This window comes from Dryobates pubescens, chromosome 11 (genome assembly GCF_014839835.1).
Source record: "Dryobates pubescens isolate bDryPub1 chromosome 11, bDryPub1.pri, whole genome shotgun sequence".
Classification (NCBI taxonomy): domain Eukaryota; kingdom Metazoa; phylum Chordata; class Aves; order Piciformes; family Picidae; genus Dryobates; species Dryobates pubescens.
The window spans coordinates 30,808,388-30,828,155 of record NC_071622.1 but is presented as its reverse complement, the minus strand read 5'-3'; positions in this window follow the sequence as shown (position 1 = coordinate 30,828,155).

Genomic DNA, 19,768 nt, shown 5'->3' with positions numbered 1-19,768 from the left:
CTCACATCCCTTTTGCACTGTTCTCATAATGCAGGGAGATCACATCCACCAAGGTCCACATTAAATCCAAAATTATACTAATCATACCCATCAAAATTTCCTTTTGGGGGTTTAATTTTAGGACTGCACTTTCAAGAACAATCAATTTATTTATATTTCCATGTAAAAAGTATGTAAATAATTTGGATAACCTGACAACTGTTTCTAACTCATTTTTCCTTTCTTCTCTTCTGGGGAAACCTGAGAATTCAATAATACATCTGTTTCTAGCTTTCAGCAGAACAGTTCCCAAGTAGCCAAAAAAAAGCCCATCACTGGGGAGCATTAATCTGGAGCCTGGTATCAGAGCAGGGACATGCAAATTTCAAAAGACTGAGTCAAGTTCTCATTATTATTAAGCCCTTTTTTAGAAATCTCCATCCAAGGGCTGCAGAGCAGGGTGGCTGAAATGCTACAGAACATCCTGGAATCCTCCTAGTCCTTCCCAAGTTACATATAAAGATATGCCACTGAATAAAAACCTACTGGCCGGCTCTCAAGGCATTCAATTAGATAGCTTCAGGATAATGTCTCAATATAGATTCCACAATACAATGGCATGAACCCACTCATTAAGTACCAGCACTACCCAACCTGACTCTAATGCAGCAAATAAGACCAAATTGGTCATAATTGCAACATAAAACTCCTGTTAAGTTGTGGTTAATTTAGTCTTCATTCATATTTGCAGCTAATGAAATTAACTTGCAGTGATGAATAATTCCTCAAAGGTTCACTCCAGTGAAGAAGAGAAGAGGTGTGGCCCATGTCCCTGGTACTTCAGTTGTCCTGGAGATGAGTTTTAATTTGCCATAAATACTTTCTGCTGCATCCTTTACTGCTGCATTATTCATTTCCTAGCAAAAATGGGAGGCAAGTAATCTCACTTGGGGAAAGACAGTGGCTGGATATTAGCCAGGATGTTTTTTTTTTTACCTTTTCCAATCAGCCTTCCGTGGTTTTTTGGGAGAGCAGGAAAGGCTGCTGTTACTGGGAGAAACTGACAAGATCTCCAAGAAGCCTGTAGGAAATATTTTTACTCTGTTGAGAAATACTTTAGGACTTTTTGGGTTTACCAATCCAGATTAAAAGAGAAAGTAAAAATGTGAATGATACAAAAAAATAAATTCCCTTTCAGCCCCCTGAAACATTTCTTTTAGACTTCAAATATTCTTTAAATTACTCCAATAAAACTTTCAAAAGGAGTCAGTGTTTCACACTAAAAAAACCAAAAACCTATTCATTATCCAAAATCTTCTATATTAACAGCTTTGGATTTCTCCTCCAAACTTTGCCATAAAACCAACCTTGCTCTAATAAACTGCCACTGTAAAACCTTCCCTTCTATGTTGGGGGGGAGGGAACAAACCAAAAAAACATCACCACCAAAAATACCCAAAAACCCCACCCAAACCAGAAGCCCTTAGGGTGATTTGTTAATGCCAGTTGTACCTTAAAGTTCCCCCCAAACCCAACAACATTTTGAACCTCTCTCTCTGTTCTTCCACAAACAATTTCACACTTTAATCTTTAGGCAGCTCACAGTGCACCAGTCCCCCTGCGCAAGACACTGATGCACTTTCTCCAGGAGAAAGTTCTTGACAATATTAATTTATCCTGACAAAAAGCACTTTAGACCTAGCTCATAGCATGCTGAAGTTAGAGGGGGGCGGTGTTTTCCTATCTGATTATTGTGATCTAAATGGACTTCTTTAAAAAAACCCAACAACTAATTACATAAAATTAAAATAAAAAATAAAATGAAGAAGAGAAGAGAAAAGAGAAGAAGAGAAGAGAAAAGAGAAGAAGAGAAGAGAAAAGAGAAGAGACGAGATGAGACGAGAAGAGAAGAGAAGAGAGGAGAAGAGAAGAGAAGGAAAAGAGGAGGAAAAGAGAAGAGAAGAGAAGGAAAACAGAAGAGAAAAGAAAAGAGAAGAAAAGAGAAGAAAAGACAAGAAGAAAAGAGAAGAAAAGAGAAGAAAAGAAAAGAAAAGATAAGAAAAAAGAAAAGAAAAGAAAAAAGGAAAAGAAAATAAAAGAAAAGAAAAGAGAAAAGAAAAGAAAAGAGAAAAGAAAAGAAAAGAAAAGAAAAGAAAAGAAAAGAAAAGAAAAGAAAAGAAAAGAAAAGAAAAGAAAAGAAAAGAAAAAAGAAGAGAAAAGAAAAGAAAAGAAAGAAAAAGAAAAGAAAAGAAAAGAAAAGAAAAGAAAAGAAAAGAAAAGAAAAGAAAAGAAAAGAAAAGAAAAGAAAAGAAAAGAAAAGAAAAGAAAAGAAAAGAAAAGAAAAGAAAAGAAAAGAAAAGAAAAGAAAAAAGAAAAGCAACCTACTATTTCCTAACAAACAAGAAACCCTTGGTGATGGGGCTCAGAAAACTTATTAGAGTTTAGACCTTCCAGAGCACTCTCAAACCTCTTGGTCTTTCTCCTGTCCTGCTCAGATCCTTCTCCTTCCTTCACTCTAAAAAAATATCTGTAAGAAGCCCTTGCCTACCCTTCGCAGTGTATCACAGAGTCTGTCCTTGTAGCTGCTCTGCAAATCTGCACATCTCAGCCATGCTGCCTTTGGAGGCAGCTCAGAAATAAATAAATACTAACAATAACAACCAAAAAATGGAGTCCAGGATCCTACTGAAATTTGTTCCTTTTGAGCTAACGGCACAGGTCCCCTGCATGATCTTTTGCAGAACAACTGACAAGAACAAAGCTCACAATTATTAACCTTTCCACTTGTTCCCATAGTTTATTGTGACAAGACAATGCAATAAGCTTGAAGGTAATCAAAAAGCAATTTTGTAGTAGTGAGCTTAAAATGACAAACCTTTCCTTTTCTAAATAAATCACCATTATTCCCACATGGTCCACGCTTGACAAGTTTGTTTCCTTAGTAACAGAGTACTTAAACAGGGTTTGTGTGCCAAGATTATACCTTTAGCCATACAAGTGAAAGAGGAGACAAGAAGTGGTCCTCCCACCAAAGTCTGTGATTTAAATATTTAGCAGCTGGGTAATGACAGAAGCTGTAGATGTGCAGAAGCCCAGCTCTGCCTGTTCCTTCCATGCCTTTTGTGTGCTCAGTGGAGTCCATGGACTCTGAGGGGTTTTCAGACTACAGTGCCTAAGCTGAATTTAACACTCCCTGATGTTTGTTCAATAGCTCACCTAACACTGGGGTCAGCTGTCTTATAAATTATTGAGCAGATTAACAGAGTTAGGACTACAATATAAATAAAGGGTGTGGACCAGACAAAGGAGATGCACAGTGTGTCTGGCTCAAAGACAAAAGAGTGACCAGATAGAAGAAAAGATTAATAAGCTATGGATACATGGAAGAGCTTCCTGCTTTGTTTCATCAGCAATTAAATGACTGATTGCTTTGGAATAGTAACTGTGTTTGACTGGATACACAAAACCTGATGTTGTGTGGAGCTGGGCTCAGCCCACTGGTGGAGAAAATCTTTCAGCCCATTCCATTTGTCGATGCCTAATAAATTCCTAGTTCTTTTCCATCAAAAGTAGACAAGTCAAGTAAACACTGCCTGGGCAGGCCTCTGAGAAATTTAGCTTGCTCTTGCAGCAACAAGTGAAGCCGGTGCAAAGCAGATTGACTTTAAGTCTTTCAGCCACGTTTTTAATATATTTCCCCCCTTGTCAGCTGATGGGTATCAAATTCCCCTTGATGAGCAAATGCTCTGAAAGGCTCTGCATGGCCAGCACATTGATAACTCTAACCCAGATACTATACTGCCCATCATTTTTACAGTCCTAGACTCAGCTACCAGCCACTGATACACACAAACACCACTGAGCCAACGCCTGTAAAAACTCCCCTGTGCACCCAAAATACAAAATATACTTCCCTTCTGGCCTGCAGCAGCTGTCCCAAAGAACCAAATCACAGTAGTTTGTCAAGTGCCAAGCAACTTAATGTGTTGGAAGACAAAGAAAAGGACATTTTTCTGCTTCCTGTGTCAACATCCACACTTGAAAGGCAGTGTTTCTGCAGAGAAACTATAAATGAGTTTAAACCCAGGTTCAAAACTTATTTTTGAATAAAGCTGGTGAGATTGCAGTGGTGGTGAATTAGATCTGTTTCTTACAAGTAACTTTTCTCAGCATAGAGACACTAAACTGAGTGGCAGTGTTGATCTGCTCAAGGGTAGGAAGGCTCCGCAGAGAGATCTGGGCAGGTTCAGCCACTGAGCTGAGGTCAATGGGATGAGGTTTAACAAGGCCAAGTGCTGGGTTCTCCACTTTGATCACAACAACCTCAAGAAACACTCCAGGCTTGGGGCAGAGTGGGTGGAAAGCAGCCTGGTGGAAAAGGATCTGGAGGTGCTGGTGGGTGTCTGAACATGAGCCAGCAGTGTGCCCAGGTAGCATCCTGGCCTGGATCAAAACCACTGCATCCAGCAGGAACAAGGCAGTAATGGTGCCCCTGTGCTTGGCCCTGGTGAGGCCACAGCTTGAGTACTGGGTTCAGTTCTGGGCACCACAAAGACCTTGAGATGCTGGAGCGTGTCTAGAGAAGAACAATGAGACTGGTGAGGGGTTTGCAGGGCACCAAATGAGGAGCACCTGTGGGAGCGGGGTTTGTATAGTCTGGAGAAGAGAAGGCTGAAGGGAGATCTTACAGCTCTCTATAATTACCTGAAAGGAGGTTGGAGTGAGGCTGGTGTTGGTCTCTTCTCCCAAGTAACCAGCGACAGGATAAGAGGAAATGGGTTGAAGTTGTGCCAGGAGAGGTTTAGATTGGACACTGGGAAAAAATTCTTTAGAGCGGTGAGGGGTTGGAACAGGCTGCCCAGGGAGTGGTGGAGTCACCATCCCTGGAGGTGTTCAAGCACTAAACCGTGGTGCTTCAGGACATGATTTAGTGGTCATGGCACTTGGGTTATGGTTGGACTTGATGATCTTAAAGGTCTTTTCCAGCCTTAGTGATTCTGTGATTCTATGATATAAAGAGATGTTTATAAATGAATGTTAAAGGTGTGCTTTATAAAAAGGCTCTATATATTCTAAGCAGACATGGCTTATTTGAAATTTCAATCAAAAGCAGCAGTCTCCAACACTCATTATAACTGGAAGTATTATGCATCAGCACTTCTAAATTACCAGGATGAACAGGATTCACCCTTTTCCTTGACACTTCCCAGCAGCCATACAATTTGCTCACAGGACTGAACAGGCTCCTCAGGATTACCAAACATGCTGCTACCACCAGTACTGCAAAATGCTGCTGGCCAAGGGAGGATGAGTGGCCTGTTGAAGGTCACTTGATAGCTTGTTGTAATGAATGAGGGGCTGAATACTGATAGTTAAGTTACTTTTGAGGAGAGATTTCTTCCCTTCATCAAAGTCATCTGAAGTGTAGAAGCAGGAAGAATTTCTGCAGTTCATTTTTGGTTCATCAGGGGTTTTACCACATGCTGAAAGGCAAGAGCTGCAGATGAAAAGTGAAGAGCTGGTGGTTTCATTAGTTACTTAGAATTACCAAGAACAGTGGAGACATACCATTTTACTTTCTTTTATTTGCCTTCAAATAGTGACCACAACTGCTGTAAGATCTCAGTAGCCTAGTCCCACAATCACAAAGTTCTTTCCATGTATCTCCTACCACCTGAACCCACTCTCCCCCTTGCATCTTCCAGTGTAAACAACATTCAATATTGAAATGTAGGAGGAAAATCAATAGAGAGTTTTGCTGGTAAACCAATTTACCTCTGTGCATGGGAAATAATGAGCCCTGTTCCTTTAACTCTGGGAATTAGGGTGTCTGTTGTTAAATGTACTGAAATCTAAAACTTGCTAAATCTAAATTACTGCCTTAATAATGTATTTGCCCAAACATTCTTGGATGAAATATCAATTTGGAAGAGGTGCCAGATTAGATTCATCAGAAAACATGTTGCAGAGTAATTTAGAAAATATTAAAATGTCAGCTTCTCTTCATTCCTCCCTCTGAAATGCAAGAGAGGATATTGTTCAGCTCAATAATTCTATAGTGCTGGGTTGTTTTTTTCACCTTCCCCCACATTATGTTCCCTTTTTAATTGTTTCCTGCTACAGGAGAGGAGCAAAATGATCCATTATTAAATGTTTTTGCTGAGTGGTTTGGGAAGGTGAAAGTTGTACATGGGAGGAAAGTTTCCCTCCTGAGCAGAAAGGGTAAAGACAAAGCACTCCATTTAATCCATTTAACAATAGATCACTTTGCTCAGTTCTCTTGTGCACACTCAATGAGAACTGAGGAAAATGAAAAACAATTGCACAGCTTTTAAGGAATCACATTTTGATCTTCCATCTTGGCCAACCCAATGTCTCTCAGGTCTTTCAGTAAGAAAGCAGCATTCTGCATTACAGGACTGAAGTGGGTAGATACAAGAGCTTTACCATGAGGGTGGTGGAACACTGCAACAGATTGCCCAGGGAGGTGGTTGAGGCCTCATCCCTAGAGGTATTCAAGATGAGGCTTGACAGGGCTCTGAGCAACCTGATCTAGTTGACAGGTTACTGCAGGAGGGTTGGACTAGACGAACCTGGGGGGTCCCTTCCAACCCAGACCATTCTATGATTTGCAAAAAAAAGCTTTCCTGTTTGCACCAACTTCAAGAACTGCAGTGCAGATTTATGCATTCCCTACTGACATTTTGCATTAGCAATAATCAGATGAAGAAGCTGGAGCCTGCAAGAATGACATTTCCTTCTGCACTTAAGAAATCAAGTATGCAAAGGGTTTTTTTTTATCCCATCTATGATAGTCAAAGGTACCTGCAGACTACATATGTAACCTCTGGTTTAGAATGCTTTGTCATTAACAGCTCATCAGTTGGCTTGATTTACTTATTTACAATATTTTAGGGAACAGGATAAAGTGAACAAGGGCTCCAGGTTGCCATTCCTGACTCTTCTGTGGTTTTCCTGTGGGATCTTTGGTAAATTACTTACCTTATCTTTAAACATGAATATTTGTACCAAGTAACTGTACAGAGTATTCAGTAGAGGAATGACCAGACCACCAAAGTAAATCTTTAAGCATGGAAAGGATAAGATGTCAAGGTCATCAGAAAGCCTCTGAACTATACTGGCAGGATTTAACCTCTGACAGGTAGATCCTGGAACAACTGGGAAAGTGATAAACTGCATTAAAACACTCAGCCTGAATCTCTGATCCTCTGACTGCAAATGATTGATGCCAGTAACTCACAAGTGTCAGGAGAGGTCTCTCATCCATGTATTGATTGAGTCTGTTCTCACCTTGCTGATAAATCCTGGGAAGGTTCTGACTCTGGGAATAAGCTGCCTTTCTACCACAGCCCAATTGTGCCACTCTGCCTTATTGCAACAGCAGTGCCCCTCTTTACTCTGGACTCCAAAATTTAGCCTGCACCAAACTTGTACTATGGGCACCCCTTCCCTCCCTATCCCAGCATCACCCACCCCCACCTCTCTGCAGCTCTTTCTAATTGCTATATTGAGTCCAGCCCTGGAGCAGGAGCACTGGGCTGCTGAGGACTTCATCTGCTCTGGAGCAGGCAGAGCTTTGCCCTGAGCAAGTCCTGCTGCAGAAAAGGTAGGAGCTTAGTTTTCTGATACCCTTCACGGTGCCAAAACAACTGTGCTTCAGCACAGCACAGCTACTTGCACATAAGGAAGAGTTAGCAGCTGTACTCAGGTCCTTGAACACTCAGTTGCCAGGTAGCAACTTCACTGTCCCATGGTGGGTTTTCAGGCTGCTGTGATAGGAGCCTGTCTCTCTTCAGGCAGCAAGGAATGAACTTACTGCAGGTATCACTCAAAGACAGAAAAAACTGCGAAGAAGCAATCCTTTTGCTACAGGGGGTCCTCCTGCTCTCCATCCCTGGAAGCATTTGCTTGCCATTCTGCTCCCCAGGACTGTTTTCCTGTTTATTGTGACTGCTGTACATTTGCTGGGCTGAGTATAACTTTGTCTACTCCATATTGGGTTTAGTCTGTTTCATTAAATCCATTTGCATTTCAACTTGTAAGTTTCTTGCCCTTTCTCTGCCCGGGGGGGTTCATCAGGTGATAAAGCAACTGCTCTAGTTTAACTCCAGATAAAAGAAGCATAGCCAGCAGGTCAAGGGAGGTGATTGTCCCCCTCTACTCTGCTCTGGTGAGACCCCACCTGGAGTACTGCATCCAGTTCTGGAGCCCCTAATACAGGAAGGATCTGAGAAGGGCCACGAGAATGATTAGAGGGCTGGAGCACCCTGTGAGGACAAAGCTGGGACTATTCAATCTGGAGAAGAGAAGGCTTCAAGAAGACCTTCTTGTAGCCTTCCAGTATTTGAAGGGGGCTACAAGAAAGCTGGGGAGGGACTTTTTAGGGTGTCAGGGAGTGATAGGACTAGGGGGAATGGTAGAAAACTAGAAATGGGTAGATTGAGATTGGATGTTAGGAAGAAGTTCTTCCCCATGAGGGTGGTGAGACACTGGAACAGGTTGCCCAGGGAGGTGGTGGAAGCCTCATCTATGGAGGTTTTGAAGGCCAGGCTGGATGTGGCTGTGAGCAACCTGCTGTAGTGTGAGGTGTCCCTGCCTATGGCAGGGGGGCTGGAACTGGCTGATCCTTGAGGTCCCTTCCAACCCTAACAATTCTGATTCTATATGGGCTAAACGTAGACATGCACTCAAAGTCTTGTTTACCCATAGAGATGTCTGAAATCTTCTGCAAAGTTGTGCTTTAGATCTCTGGCATCACAACTGCACTTCACAAGAAATAAGAGCTGTGGCAGGTAATGAAGTTTATAGACACATCAGTGGCATCAGGCTATTAATTACCTACTGTCTGTGAGTCTCTTTGAAATGCAATGTGTAAGCTGAAAGCATTATTAATAAATTCCCAGTTACCAGGCTGATGTGCAGATCAAATGGGTAGAAGAAACTGTTATTCTAGTCATTATTCAAATCACTAGACTAATCTGGAAGATACTAGAATAGCTTTCCTGAGTATCTGGCTCGAATCAACCATCTTTTACAACTGCAAATGGCGTCTTCTGAATGTAGCTGGTATAGTGGTGTCCCCCTGAGTTTGCAGATGCCTTGAGACAATAAGAGACAAAAGATACGTGAATATCCATGGCTTCAGGACTTGTTACTCTGAAGGCTGATCAAGAGGATTGCAAACTGCAGGAGAGCACACTGGTGACAGTGCAGCCAGTCCAACCCAAACAGACAGTTTTCAGCTAGCCCTGGGTCTCCTTGCCGCTTCTGATGTCAGCTCAGTGAATGTAAACCAGTGGAAGATGCCGCAACACTGCCTCTGTTTGGGAGCACTGCAGCAGGGAAGAATCAAACAGACTGAGGAGGGCTGAATCACTGCAGAGACCTACATGCTGTAGAATCCCTGATGCCCTGAACTGCTTTAGTCATCACTTTAGTCTCAACTACTTTTAGTGAGTGCTTCACCCCCCTGTGCCAGCCTTTCTTACGCAGATATACAATTTTAGATTCATTTCTTGATTAGAAGCTCACAGTTATCCAAGTCCTGTGCTCATCAGTAGTGTGACATTCACAATCTGCCAACATACCACTCTGGGAGATTAAGTAGAATAGGTTTTAAATGGTATGTTATTGACATTTCAATTATTTAAGCTTCAGCAGAAAGTGACCAGATGAGGCTTAGATGATATGATCTGTCTCACAAAGAAGTTCTGTCAGAAAGGAGGAGATGAAGAGAAGGGGTAAGGGGTGGCTCAGATGACCATAGATCATAACTGAGGTGGAGAGTTGGAGATTCACTGAGGGGATAGATCCAAAGTGCTTTATAATGTAGTGAGTGGTACAAATGCTACTTCTAAATACCTCAGGATGACAAAAGCCATCAATGAAGAAGCATGAAACAAAAAAGCATTAGCAGCAAGCATGGCATGGAAGGGTGTTATCAGCCCAACAACTATTGGTTTAAATCAGCCAACAGCAAAATTAGGAAGCTAGTTAGGTGGCTTCTAATCATGAGAAGACCACAATTCTGGGAGACTTCCACTGGAGGCAATGCAACCTAGCTACTTGTGGATGGGACCATAGGATCATAGGATCATAGAATTGTTTCAGTGGGAAATGACCCCTAAGATCAGCAAGTCCAACCACTGACCATGCTCACTAAACCACGTCCCAGAGTGCCATGTCTACATGTTTTTTGAACACTCCAGGGATGGTGACTCCACCACCTCCCTGGGCAGCCTGTTCCAATGCCTGACCACTGTTTCAGTAAAGACATTTTTCCTAATATCCCACCTAAACCTCTCCGACACAATTTCAGGTCATTTGCTCTTGTTCTATCACCTGATACTGAGAGAAAGGACAAGCCCCCACCTCACTACAATTTCCTTGTAGAGAGTGAGAAGGTCTCCCCTCAGTCTCCTCTTCTCCAGACTAAAGGACTCCAGCTTCTTCAGATGCTCCTCACAGGACTTGGTCTCTAGACCCTTCAGCAGCACATTCTTGCCCAGATCAGCAAGAGGCAGGACTCACAGGATCAAGGAATCTTTTTAGCCCCATTTTTTTCAAGTTATAGAGCACTCCATTAAACCTACTTGTCATGTTACAATTGTGAAAGTGTAAGACAGAAAACTGTAAGTGATGTAAAAAGCAAAGATCCCTGCTCATAGAAATTAACAGTGGCTATCTCAGGGTAACACAATGTCCTGCGTGACAGTACCTGCACCCTGGATGGATGGCCCTGACCACAAAACATCAGAACCACTGAAAGTCTGTCATTATGGACCCCTGATAAAAAGTCTGCCTCAGTTTGCTTCAATCCTGCAAATATTCTGTGCTGCAGAATGCCAAAACAACTGGCCAGCAAGATTTCTTTCCTTATTCTCACTTGCATTTCCACAAAGAGAATCAGGCAGACCCTTGAAACAACAAAATAGTTTTTTGCTTTTCACCTTCTGGGGGAATATTTCCATTTAAGTACAGACACACTGAACCTCCTGGTAATGACTGCAGAGTGGGGAAGAAGCAGTCAGGCTTTTTTTTCCCTATTCATAGTTATAATAATTAAAGCTGCCAGTGGTAACCACTGAAAACAGCATGGCCAAAACATTCAGCCATGGCTGTCTTAATCCAGATATCTAAATTCAAATCCAGCCAGATAACCAAGTGACTCTTTTTTTTTCAGCTAAGCATCCTGACTTGCTGGAAGGTGTCCAGAGAAGGGCAACAAAGTTGGTAAGGGGTTTGGAGCACAAGCTCTATGAGGAGAGACTGAGGGAGCTGGGGTTGCTTAGCCTGGAGAGGAGGAGACTCAGGGGTGACCTTATTGCTCTCTACAACTACCTGAAGGGAGGTTGTAGACAGGCAGAGGTTGGTCTCTTCTCCCAGGCAACCAGCACCAGAACAAGAGGACACAGTCTCAAGCTGCACCAGGGGAGGTTTAGAGTGGATGTTAGGAAGAAATTCTACACAGAGAGAGTGATTGCCCATTGGAATGGGCTGCCCAGGGAGGTGGTGGAGTCACCATCATTGGAGGTGCTTAGGAGGAGACTTGATAGGGTGCTCAGTAGCATGGTTTAGTTGATTAGGCGGTGTTGGATGGTAGGTTGGACATGATGATCTTGAAAGTCTCTTCCAACCTGGTTTATTCTATTCTGTTCTATTGTGGATGAGGGCATCTCTGGCTGATCTACTGGAACAGGTTGCCCAGGGAAGTGGTTGGGGCCCCAACCCTGGAGATATTCAAAGTGGGGCTTGACTGGGCTCTGGGCAGCCTAATCTAGTTGAGGATGTCCCTGCTTACTGCAGATGGGGCTGGACTAGAAGACCTTCGGAGGTTCCTTCCAACCCAGACCATTCTATGATTCTACTGAAGAACTTTGAGAATCACCTCATTTATGAAGTGGGAAATGAATTGTCTTTTCAAGAAATCATTTCAGCACCTGCTCAAGTGCTGGTCTAAACTGGGACACTATTTGGGAAATGAAGCAGGGTTAGGTGACCAATTTAAGCATACAAGTTAAACCACTTTTGGCATAAATTATGCATTTCTGGAAAGGTACTGTCTCACACGAACAACAAATCAGACGTGTTCCTTACACTGTAAATCCTCTAGCTAAAGAGTGAAGATGAGGATATGCCCTTCAATTGTTAATGATTATCTGAGGCACATTAACTGCCAGACTAGGAAGAATTCCCTGCCAAAAAATAAGAAAAGCAAAAGATTGTCCAAATTTGATTCCTGGGGGGATAGTTTGCCAGGCTACCTGAAGCCAGGAAGAGAAACAGTAAATATAAAGAAGCATTAACACCCATCAGGCAGCACGTTTAGAGGCAATTGTCTGCTTCACACACCTTGAAATGTATAATGAGACCAAGTGAGTTTTACTACCTATGAAGTAGAGTAATCATCTTCAAATCAGCTGCCTGGAAAGTGTTATTGTTGTTGTGAAATGGAATTGATATGTAAAAGCAACAACAGATTTAAGTATTAAGTAGGTTTTTGCTGACATGACTGGAAACAGCGGAAGCCAACCAGAAATTGCCTGTAATTCATGACAAAAGAGAATGGGATCTAGGAAACCACCTTTTCACTCTTCTACAGAAAATACACAGACTTTTTTTCCTTTTTATTTTTAACTTGAACTTTCCTTGATTAATGACCCTTAGGGCACCACGAGATTTCCATTAGTAGCTAATTGCAAACTTGTCCCTACCTCAAAATTAGTAAATTCTTCCTTGGTCTTAGCTCAGACTGAATTCTTAGAAGCTTTAAAACAAGGTTCATAAAGCAGACAGTGAGTTGAATGCCAGCTACATAGACTCAGTCTCAGAGGAGTGCAGAAAGCTCACCAAATATCTCCATCTAGAGAGGCAGAAGCAGGCACCGACAGCAACTCAGCACCAATCCAAAAATGACAGCATTACAGGAAGGATAATGAAAGAAGCAAGCAATGCAGGCATCAGACATGAATACCAGGCAGATCATGGCTGCAGGACCAGACATCACTTTTACAGCTTTCTCCAGAAGCAGACCTGTGATGCAGGGATGAAAATAAAGAAGGGATCTGTGCATGACAAACCAGCAGCCTAGATGTTGAAACCACTCTTCTCCTCCCCCTTTTTCCTAGGTCTTCTTCACCTGAGGCTTAGCCAGTTCCCTGTTCATCCAGTTTGCTTAACAAAATGGCTCCTTTCCATTTCATGGAGAGTCACAGATTGCTACCTCTGAAAAATTTCAAAGGTTGTAAAGAAAACCCAAGATGAATAGTTGAGGCTGTGAGAGGAAGCAATGGCTCTGCAGCTAAGTGCCATACTCTATATGATCCACAAGAAAACAGGCTTTCCACACCTAGGGCCTTCAACTCTAGAACTAATCCCTTTCCCACCAGACTCTGGAAGATCTCTTGACTTGCACTGCTGGAAAAAAAGACACTGCTAGGTTTACTCCACTGTAAAAGAAAGCCCAGACACAGATAGCCATTAAATGATTACTCAGTTGTTAATTATGGTGTAAAGATGCTATTTTCCTGTAAATTCTTCCCTTTGCAAGAACAAAGAAATAAAACTGTGTGTTAGACTGGATAACAGATATCTGATTCCAGCTTCTCTTTGGTGGGTGCACTGCAAAGAGGATTACCTAAGAAGGGCATCTCTGGTACATATAAAAAGTGGGTAAATGACTCCATTTTGCCCCACACGTGACACTCTACACAAGTATGGATTTTCTTTACAGGAACAGCAGAGAAGGGCCTGTCATATGTAAAGATGTCATACACACAGCCCACAGGATTGTTTTTCCTAAACAAACTTGCAATCATCTGTCTTTTTACATAAAACTTCTGTGACACGCAGAGGAAAAGCAGAAAGCGATGCTGAAAGCTTTCCATGCTCTATTAATTTTATTATGTAAATCCCCTCCCCAACTGATATTTTCATTCAAAACTAGCATGAGAACCATCATTATTCCTCAATGTAAAAGGAAGCAAAACAAGTAGCATTCAAGCAAGTTCCCTCTCTTGGATTATTATCTTAATACAGCTCTATTGTCTGTAGGTAATTTTTAAAGCATGTTTGCATAGCAGTTCCAGGCTGCTCCTTCCCAGGGGCTGTTTAGCTTCGTCAATATTTATTACCATTGCTTTTGTAAATACAAGAGAAATCAGAAATGTTTGACTTCAACTTAATAAGCAGATTTTGAGAAATAGACAAGAAAATCACTTTTCAGCTTTTTGAGTTATCTGTCTCCATACCCAATAATGCAGCACGAAAGGGAATGTGAAAACAAGCAAGGCTGAAACCCATGGAAACACCTGCAAAGCATCCTCAGGGGTTTACCCTCAGTTCTACTGTCATAAGTAAGTATTAAGTAGCTGGTTAAAAACTGCTTTTGAAGTAGCTAATGTAACACACACTCACCTAGGCCTTTGGATACAGACAAACATACACATTTCATTTCATGGAATCACAGTATGTTAGGGGTTGGAAGGAACCTCCAGAGATCATCAAGTCCAATGCCCCTGCCAGAGCAGGATTACCTAGGGCAGGTCACATAGGATTGTATCCTGGCGTGTTTGAAAGTCTGCAGAGAAGGAGACTCCACAATCTGTCTGGGCAGCCTGTTCCAGGGCTCTGTCACCCTCACCATAAAGAAGTGTCTCCTTATGTTGAGGTGGAACCTCCTGTGTTCCAGCTTGTACCTGTTGTTCCATGTCCTATCACTGGGCACCACCAAAAAGAGCCTGGCACCTTCATCTTGACATCCATCTTCCAGACATTTATAAAGGTTGATAAGATCCCCTCTCAGCCTTCTCCTCTCTGGACTAAACAGCCCCAGGTCTCTTAGTCTTTCTTCATAGAAGAGATGTCCTATAATCATCCTCATAGCTCTCTGTTGGACTCTCTCCAGCAGATCCCTGTCTTTCTTGAACTAGGGAGTCCCAAAATGGACACAGTATTCTAGGTGTGGTCTCTCCAGGGCAGAGTAGAGGGGCAGGAGTCTCCTGTGGAGACTTTCAAACCCACCTGGTTTGTGACCTGCCCTGGGTGATCCTGCTCTGGCAGGAAGGTTGGACTGGATGATCTCTGCAGACCCCTTCCAACCCCTAACATTCTGTGACTGTGATTCTGTGAAAATAAGACAAGGGGTTTGTTAATAACCTCACAAGGAAGAGGAGCTTGGAAAATGAAATCTTCAGCTGCATTTCCAAGTGAGCCAAATACACCACTTCTAATGCTGGCACTGAAACCTTACAGGACAGGTATTCAGAGATGCTGTGCAAAACAGGAGATGATTGAGGCCAATTCTGAAAAAAAATCCTGTTGTATATGGGACGGGAAAGGCTGGTTCCCTATAGAGCCTGTCAAGACTGAATCAAACTTATCAGGAGAAAAAGTCAACCCCCTACATCCAACTTGACAGTCACACTCTTGACATGGTCAGTCACTTTTCTGACACTGACCAAAATTCCATTTGGCAGGGGGGAGGAAGAGCTTTACAAGAATCTGATGCAAGAGCATGCATCCCTATCTGGCATTGGGGAACTCAAGCCACTCATTTTTTTTCTCAGCTCTGTTCTCATCCAAGTTGTGAGTAGAGCTTAGCTGCTTATGGCTGCATTTTGCTTATCCTTAAATGCTCTGAGCATATTTTGGGTGTCTGGGTTTTATGGCTCAATTATTTTACTATGGAACAACTACAACAGGGTCCATGTTTTACCAAAGGAAAAGGCAAGTAAATTTTCCAATTACCAAGGCAATGAAGCACTTGTATATCATTATGAAGCTGTTAACAAAAATGTTACATTTTCATTAGCTAAAAGGCTATTTATCCCTAATGAGTTGGTAAAGACTAAGGGCAAAATTCTGCCTTCAGTTACACCAATGTGTAAATCTATAATCCATTTGAGTGCCTCTGGATTTATACTGGTGCCAGTGAAAGCAGAATTTGCCCTGAATGCTCTTGGATTTGACTTTGTAATCTGTTTCTGCTTTAAGAAAGTCATTATTCACCAGTAAGGACCAATCAACAACAGCAATACTGGAGGGAAGGAGAAGTCAAAGGGACTTCTTTTTTCCCCCTTCAGAACACAATGCATTTATTGAAGTACAACCCAAAGCCTAATGTGTGTAAAACAAGAAGGTATTTCAAGACTGCTTTGCAGCCTAGGTGCTGATGGACATCTACATCTGAACAACTCAGAAACTAAAGCTAGCCCATTTCTAGGGCTTCCTTTTTCAACTAATAGTAACTGTGAAGTCCTGTTAATGGCTTAATTGTCGGTCAACAGTTGGAATGAGTCCTAGGACCAGTAAGAACCTTCTGAACTGTAGCCTACTCCAGCAGAACACCTTTGGCACAATATTCAGTGTTAATAAACATTTGGAGAGAACTTTTGAGTCATGGCCTTTAAATTGGAAGAAACTTGCACACAGTGAGAGTTTGTCACCGGCTTCAGTGAAGCAGGAACCTTGCCTTGCAGCATTTATACTGAACAGGTTGTACCCTGTACTCAGCACTGGGTAGGCCACATCTTGAGTACTGTGTCCAGTTCTGGGCTCCTCAGTTTAGGAAAGACGTTGAGTTGCTGGAACATGTCCAGAGAAGGGCAACAAAGCTGGGAGGGGTTTGGAGCACAGCCCTGTGACGAGAGGCTGAGGGAGCTGGGGTTGCTTAGCCTGGAGAAGAGGAGGCTCAGGGGAAACCTTATTGCTCTCTACAACTACCTGAAGGGAGGTTGTAGACAGGTGGGGGCTGGTCTCTTCTCCCAGGCAACCAGCACCAGAACAAGAGGACACAGTCTCAAGCTGCACCAGGGGAGGTTTAGACTGGATATTAGGAAGAAATTCTACACAGAGAGAGTGATTGCCCATTGGAATGGGCTGCCCAGGGAGGTGGTGGAGTCACCATCATTGGAGGTGCTTAGGAGGAGACTTGATAGGGTGCTTGGTGCCATGGTTTAGTTGATTAGATGGATGGGTTGGATGATAGGTTGGACACGATGATCTTGAAGGTCTCTTCCAACCAGGTCTATTCTATTCTATTCTATTCTAGTCTAGTCTATTCTATTCTATTCGGTAGATTCATCCAACACAGCACATTACAGGTGTGTCAGGGACTCACAGGCCATAACAGCTCCATTCAAGTTAAATTTGCTGTGACACTGATGTTTAATGACTAATACACTGAAATACTTCAAGGGCTGGGAGTTTGGAAAATTACTGGAATAAAAAAAATTGAAAAGCAAATTCAAAGGATCACAGTGGTGGGAGTTGGAAGGGATCTGTGGAGATCACCTAATCCAACCCCCTTACTAAAGCAGAGGCGCCCACAGCAGGTTGCACAGGATCACAATGTCCAGAGAGGTTTTGAATCTCTCCAGAAAAGGAAACTCCAGAACATCTTTGGGCAGTCTGGCCCAGTGCTCTAGCATCCTCAAAGTGAACAAGTTTTTCCTTACATTTAGCTGGAACTTCTGTGTTATAGTTTGTGCCTGTTGCCCCTTGCTCTATCACTGAGCACCACTGTAGAGAGTCTGGCCTCATTCTCTTTACCCCTGCCTTTCAGATATTGATGAGCATTGGTAAAATATCCCCTTAATCTTCTCTTCTCCAAGCTAAACAGCCCTAGGTCTCTCAGGCTTTCCTCTTAAGAGAGATGCTCCAGTCCCCTCACCACCTATGTGCCTCTGCTGGAGTCTCTCCCATCGTTCCCTGTCTCTCATCAACTGTGAACTGGGCACAACACTCCAGATATGGCCTCACCAGCACAGAATGACCTGCTGGTCACTCTCTTCTTTATGTACCACAGGAGACCATTGGCCTTCTTGGAAACAAAGCCCCACTGCTGGCTCATGGTGAACTTTCCTGTCCACCAGCACTCCCAGGTCTTTCTCTAGACTGCTGCTTTCCAGAAGGTCAGCCCTTCACCTGTACTGGTGCAGGGAATTATTCCTCTCCAGGTGATGGACTCTACACTTGTCCTTGCTGAACTTTATGCAGTTCACCCCCACCCAACTTTCCAGCCTGCCCAGCTCTGGCTGAATGGCAGCACATCATGACAGCATGCCAGTCACTCCTCCTAGCTGTGCATCACCAGCAAACTGGCTGAAGGTCCACTCCCTCCCTTCATCCAGGTCATTGATGAAGATGCCGAACAAGACTGGACCCCATACAGACCCCTGGGCAACACCACAGGTTCTATACTGCAGTAGCAGAGAACCTATACAAATAATTTGAGAGGAGCAATGTGCTACCTCCTGCATAGGAGCACAGCTCTGCTAGGGGCTGACTACAAGAGCCCCAGCAACAAACTCTTTAGTGGTAACTACTGATATTGATAGCTAATGACACATATAGTATCAGTAGCTATTTACAGTAGCAAGTGACACCATATGTGGTATGGACTCATCATCTTCACAGCAAACATTCTGGGTTTATTTTTCACCAGATTTCTTTATGTTGCTTCATAACTGTAGCATGTTGTACCTGATTAGACAACTGCTACAGCTGGTCCCTGAGATGAATTAATACATCTGACTGCTAAATGACCTTCCACAGCTGTTAGTGGTACTTCTGCATCCTGTGCTTTTGTTGCAACTCTAAAATATTTGGAGCAATAGCTAAGATTTTAGGGCAATGACTCCTTACTAATACAATAGATTTATCCCTCTTTTAGCATTGCATAAACCCAAGAAAGTCACTTGTCATTGTATCTGCAAGGTAACGTGAACGTGCAACAGGGGTTAATATTAAGGATTGGACACAATAGAGATGGGCATTAGCTGCAAGACTGATGCTAATGTAAAACTTGGGGGGGACCTTAGAGCTGCCTCCCAATACCTGAAGGAATCCCACAGGAAGGCTGAAGAGAGACTTTTCATAAGGGTGTCCAGCAATAGCACAACAGGGAATGGTTCTAAGCAGAAGGAGAGTAGATTTAGACTGGATTTTAGGAAGAAGTTCCTCAGTACAAGGGAGGTGAGACTCTGGAACAGGTTGCCCAGGGAGGTTGTGGCTGCCTCCTCCCTGGGGGTGTTCAAGGCCAGGCTGGATGAGGCCCTGAGCAGCCAAGTCTAGTTGAGAGATGTCCCATGGCAGGGAGGTTCAAGCAGATCTCTAAGCTCCCCTCCAACCTGAGCCATTCTGTGATTCTGTGATTTTAATGAAGATTTAATAGATTAAAGAGCAGCTGCAAGGGCCAAGGTTTTCAGAACCCATAAAAAAATCAACTTTCTTGTAGTGTGAACACTTTCTTTTCCACACTACCTGTTAGGAAGTCTGATGACTCCACAGATGACTTAAGCAGAGATTTGGCCACCCTAGGATTCCAGGCTGCATGTTTGGTCAGCAGTGACTCTTGCAGAAGGCAACACAGCCTTCCCTCTCCCGCCCACACCTCCTTTCAGCTAACCTAACAGGTCTGCTCTTCCTTTAAAAGCCAAGTTCTGTGTGCTGTACTGGTTTCTTGTACAGTAACAGGTGTAACCACAAAGTATGAAGTTCTTGCTTGCCCCAGTTTTTAAAACCAGCAGATCGCTGCTAATACACATTGGGGGTTTTTTCCTGTCTTCCATGATCAATTAATCTATTCCTTTTATCTACTTTCCTCTAGGAAAGCATTTGCCACCAATACACAAATAATATCAATATAATTAAATACAAAAGAGAAGGGTGATGCCTTGCATTGTGTGACTTATTACCTAGAAAATAAGCATGAATAAAACAATGTTTACTGTAAAAGAAGTAGAAACATGCAGCTGCATAAGCATTT